Consider the following 6,000-nt stretch of genomic DNA (forward strand, 5'->3'; position numbering starts at 1 on the left):
ACGCTAGCGTGGATGCAGCCGAGATAATAATAGACAAACCCTATGTTTGCAAGGCTTTGGCACAAGTAAATACCAAAGACGCCAAAACACGTTTGACCGCCGAGGAAACGGCTAAGTCATCAAAAGTATACACTTTTGATATCACCAAAGCTGACGCAATTTTCGATCAATTATTGGCAGCAAAAATCATCAAGCTTCGGCCGGGGCATACTATCCCTAAGGCCGATGAATTAAAAGGAAAGATATACTGCAAATATCATAATTCTAATAAGCATGCAACCAATAATTGCGTTGTGTTCCGGGACACAATTCAAAGCTGGATTGAAAAAGGAAAGTTGAAATTTCCGGAAAAGATGGCGGTCGACGTTAATCCTTTCCCTTCAACAACGATTGGTATGGTGGATGCTCACCTTCCCAAAAACAAAGGGAAGGCCGAATATGTCCCGGTGCAGCATATCCGTCGACCAAATGGTCAAACAAGACTAAAGCTTGATATCTTTTCAAATGCACCACCAACGGAACAATCGGCGCAACCCGCCGATGAGCCGATGACAAGGTCAAAATCCGACGGAACTTGTGGATCGAAGGTGTTATGTGACCATTGTAAAACACCAGTGGAGCCTGGAAGGAAGATATCTTCAACACCACCTGCGGCCCCTACAACATCGTCAACAGGGTTAAGTCCACGACATCAAGTGTTTGATCGACTCGGCCCACAAGTACGGCCGAAAGACCAGACCTCGGTCAGGCGGCGTCTGGATTTCGACGCACCTTTCTACAATGAGGATTATTACTCGCGCAATGCTAATAGTTCGGCCTCACCGGCCAATCGCAAAACTTTCAAACCACCAAGGACATCGGATCAACGCTGGTACAGTTACAATTCTCCGACTGGTTTGTATACGGCACTGTCCAAATCCCAAAAACGTCGTCGTCAACGGATAGATTGCATGGCTCGGCGACGAGGAGCGCAGGCCAGCCCGGCCAATCAATGGCAACCAAAACAGGCCGTGGAAGATAGTAGCGAACGGCCAACCCCGACTATCATGACCGAGTTAGCCGAAGGGAAGAAAGTAGCGGAGGCTGATTTCGAAACCACCATTGAGGAGGCTGAGAAACGAATTAAGATCCTTCTCCGGCCTGGGGAAACGAGAGCTCGTCTAAAGTACTTTACAAAAGAGGCCGAAAGGAAACTTTCTCCGTTACCACCGCGCGAGCCGCTTATCAAAATACGGCGCAACTTACACCCTCCGTTCCTCGGTGCATCCATGGAATACATGCGAGAATTTCATAAGAAGTACTCCGCAAATGACTTGTACGGACTCCCCAAGGCATGTCAGGAAGCCCTCGACTTGGCGCTAACTTGCCCTGATGCCGAGCAAATTATCCAGAAAACTTCTGATCCAGCCATTAAAGCTAGGTTTCAACATATCCGGGAGGCTCGGGTCCTTGGTTTTGAGGTCGATCCTTATACAGATATCGACGCCGCCGAATTACCCTTTTCGCTCGAAGACCTTCAGCACTTACGATATCATTTCGAAGTCTTCTCGGCTGTATCGCTCTTCGGCCTCACGGCCGACGAGGAAAAACGGATAGCACGATTGGATACCTATTTAGACACAAGAAACGCCCGTATTGCATATGAAGAACGAGCCCGTGTAACAAAGGACCAACGAAAATCTTCGGCAGTACACATCGCCGAAGGAAATGGCTCACCCGCACTCGATTTGGTTCCCACGTCTCGGATACCGGCTTTTACCGAGGAACTCAAAAGTTTGATCGAAGATTTTCCGCCGACTGCTACAGAGGATAGTTCTCCGGAAGACGACGACCATGACCCCATGGGCCCCTCGGTCCTCGAACATATGGAGATCAGTATGGTCCACGTCCTACCGGCTGAATTCCAACCGAGTACCCACCAGTCAAGTTTCTTGGACGGGGACGTAGTTGCCGAGGAAGCAACACAAGTAGACTTCGTCGCAAACGACGACGATAGAGAAAACCAGAGCGGGGACAACCTTAAAGCCGTTTTGGCCGAGCTATTTCCCCGCTCCCCCTCGGTTAATCTCCAACACCTGAAGCCGTTGTACGTCACGGCTCACATCGAAGGATTTCCCATTTCTAAAGTGTTTGTCGACTGTGGAGCCACAGTCAACATTATGCCGATATCCGTCATGAAGGCCTTGCGTCGTTCTGATAATGAACTCATTCCATCAGGAATCACTATGAGCAGCTTTGTTGGTGACAAATCTCAGACCAAAGGGGTGCTCCCGTTGGAAGTTAGCATTGCCGGCCGTCAACACATGACGGCATTCTTTATCATTGATTCCAAGACCGATTATAACGCATTACTTGGCCGCGACTGGATCCACCAAACCAGTTGCATTCCTTCCTCACTATACCAAGTCCTCATCTTTTGGGATGGCAAATCGGTCGTAGTCCACCCAGCCGATAACCAACCATTTGAAACCAACATGATTCAGGCTCGCTATTATGATGATCACGTCGGCTACATCACCCTCCAAGGCCTTAACGAGGATGGGCGGCCGACGAGAATTTCGGTACAAAAAGTGATTGAGGTCGGCGCCGAGACTGTCCAATAGGATTCGGCAAGACTTGGCTTGGCGAACTTGGTCATCAGTGCCGATGATTGAGCACACCACGCAAGAACGGCGTCAGGCCGCGGTTTCTTCTACAATGGAACGTCTGCTGGCCCATTGGTACGCCATTACCAAGCAACCACATTCTGGCATCAATTTGATCGAATTTCTGGCCGAAGCAGATAACGGCCCCGTTCTATCGTTCGATAAAGTTCAGGCTGCGCCGACCGAACTCGAAGACCATCGACCTCAAGTCAAGGACCCGTTAGAGGAAGTTAACGTAGGCACGGCCGAGGATCCTCGAACATTATTTATTAGTGCGTTACTCCCACCGTCCATGAAGGTCGAACTCCGTAAGCTACTCCATGAGTTTAAAGATTGCTTTGCGTGGAGTTATCATGAAATGCCTGGCCTCGACCGAAACCTTGTAGAACATGAGCTACGCATCAAGGAGGGGTGTAAGCCTTTTCGACAACCTCCTCGCCGATTTTCAAACGAAGTACAACTCGGCATTAAGGAAGAATTAGTTCGGCTTCTGAAAGCCGGGTTTATTAGGACCGCTCGGTATGTCGAATGGTTGGCCAATATCGTCCCCGTTTTAAAGAAAAACGGTGCCCTTCGCATTTGCATCGATTTCCGTAATCTAAATCTGGCTACTCCCAAGGATGAATATACGATGCCGATTTCAGATTTATTAATTGATGCCGCAGCTAATCATGAACTGCTATCTTTTATGGACGGTCATGCGGGTTACAACCAGATTTTCATCGCCGAAGCTGACGTCCACAAGACGGCTTTCCGTTGCCCGGGGGCACTTGGTACTTACGAATGGGTAGTCATGCCTTTCGGCCTCAAGAATGCCGGCGCCACATACCAACGAGCCATGAATATGATCTTCCACGACTTAATCGGTACAATCGTCGAAGTTTATATCGATGATGTGGTCGTAAAATCCAAACGTCGTCAAACACACCTGGACGACCTAAGGCAAGCGTTCATTCGCATGCGCAAAAACAACCTCAAGATGAACCCGGCCAAGTGTGCTTTCGGTGTTTCGGCCGGTAATTTCCTAGGATTTTTGGTACACCATCGTGGCATCGAGGTCGATGAAAATAAAGCCCGCGCCATCATCAGCGCCCCACCTCCAACGACAAAGAAACAGCTCCAGTCGTTACTCGGGCAGATAAATTTCCTCCGGCGTTTCATCGCCAATTCGGCCGGTAAAATGAAGGCATTCTCTACGCTCCTTAAACTGAAGGAGACCGACCGATTTGAATGGCGCGAAGAGCATCAAACTGCGTTTACGCAGATCAAGGTGGCCCTTTCCACTCCACCAGTGCTCGTTCCACCTTGTCGCAACAAACCCCTTAAGTTATACATTTCGGCAGCCGACGAATCCATTGGTTGCCTCCTCGCGCAAGATAATAATGTCGGGCGTGAACAAGCTATCTTTTACCTTAGCCGAAACCTGAATTCCCCAGAGATTAATTATGCACCTGTCGAAAAACTTTGCTTAGCGCTGTTTTTTGCCGCATCCAAACTTCGGCATTACATGCTCCCCACAGTTACGCAGGTCATCGCCCAAACCGACGTAATTCGTTACATGCTGACTCGGCCTATGGTCAAAGGCCGAATCGGGAAATGGACACTCGCCTTATCCGAGTTCAGCCTTCAGTATGTACCACAAAAGGCCGTCAAGGGACAAGCCCTCGCCGACTTCCTGGCACAACACCCATCCCCTTATGGTTTTGAGGGGGGCGACGTCGACATCAGTTTCGTCACCACACGCGATAACCATTGGACTATGCATTTTGATGGTTCCAGTACTTCGACCTCGGCCGGGGTCGGTATCGCAATTCAGTCGCCGGACCACTGCCGATGGTATTTTTCTCTCAAGTTAGATTTCAGCTGCACCAATAATCAGGCCGAGTATGAAGCCCTCATTATCGGCCTCCATGTTTTACACGATCTGCGGGCCCCCCGCATTCTCGTCCTTGGTGATTCTGAACTTGTGATTAACCAGCTGAACGGCGTGTTTCGCTGCATGAGTTGTACTTTAGCTCCCTATCACATGGTCGCCACCTACCTGGCCGAGTCATTCGAACGAATCACATTTGAACACATTTCACGTATTCACAATACTGACGCCGACGAACTCGCCCAGATCGCCTCCGGAGCACAACTCATGGGGGGCAAACTAGGTCGAATTGTGGGAATTGCGACCACGGGTCAACGATCGTACCCCGCCTTAATCAATCAGCAAACTCTCCAACGCGCGCACGTAATACGTACAAGGGTAATGTCGCTCCCTTCCCTACTAGAACGAGGAGATCCCATGGAAGTATGTGCCGTCGAAGTAGAACCAGATGATTGGAGAAAGACGATGTTACGGTACCTCGATAACCCCAATGGGAAACACGACCGAAGAACGAAGGTGCTCGCCACGAATTATGTGTCGTATCAAAATGAATTATATCGCAAGGGCGAGGATGGTTTACTACTATTGTGCCTCGGCCCACACGAGGCTGCCCAAGTAATGGCCGAGGTACATGAAGGAATTTGCGGAGCACACCAATCTGGACGAAAGATGCGCTGGTTGCTCCGACGACACGGTTATTTTTGGCCCAATATATTAAAGGATTGCATCGAATATGCACGGAGATGCGTATCATGCCAAATTCATGGACCCGTGCAAAGAGCCCCGGCCGTATTGCTACACTCGGTTACTAAACCATGGCCGTTCAGGGGTTGGGCAATGGATGTAATTGGCAAAATCACGCCGTCATCAGGGGCAGCGAAGCACGCATGGATAATTGTAGCAACCGACTATTTCACTAAGTGGGTCGAGGCAAGGTCATACGCCGAATTAACTGCTAAAGAGGTATGCAACTTCGTAGAGGAGAATATTGTGACCAGATTCGGCGTGCCAGAAACAATCATAACTGATAATGGCACTATATTCACGGCCGATAGATTTAGGGAATACGCGGCAAGTTTGAATATCCGACTCGAGCAATCTACGCCGTACTACCCACAGGCAAACGGACAGGCCGAGGCAAGCAACAAAGTGTTGATCGGCATCCTTGAAAAAATGGTAAAAGAGAAACCTGGTTTGTGGCATTTAAAGTTATATGAAGCATTATGGGCATACCGAACTTCACCCCGGTCGGCCACTGGAACCACTCCTTATGCGTTAACTTATGGACACGATGCTATGTTACCGGTCGAGTTGAGTATAAGCTCGTTGCGAGTAATCAAGCAGAATGATTTGTGCAGTATTGAATACAGTCAAGCGATGCGACAAGAGTTGGAAGACTTAGAAGAAAGTCGAATCGACGCAGGTAACTTGTTGATTGCGCAAAAGAAAATTGCCGAACGAGCATATAACCAGCGTGTAAGA

Source organism: Pyrus communis, chromosome 15, assembly GCF_041283825.1.
Source record: "Pyrus communis isolate YQ-2024b chromosome 15, ASM4128382v1, whole genome shotgun sequence".
Lineage (NCBI taxonomy): Eukaryota > Viridiplantae > Streptophyta > Magnoliopsida > Rosales > Rosaceae > Pyrus > Pyrus communis.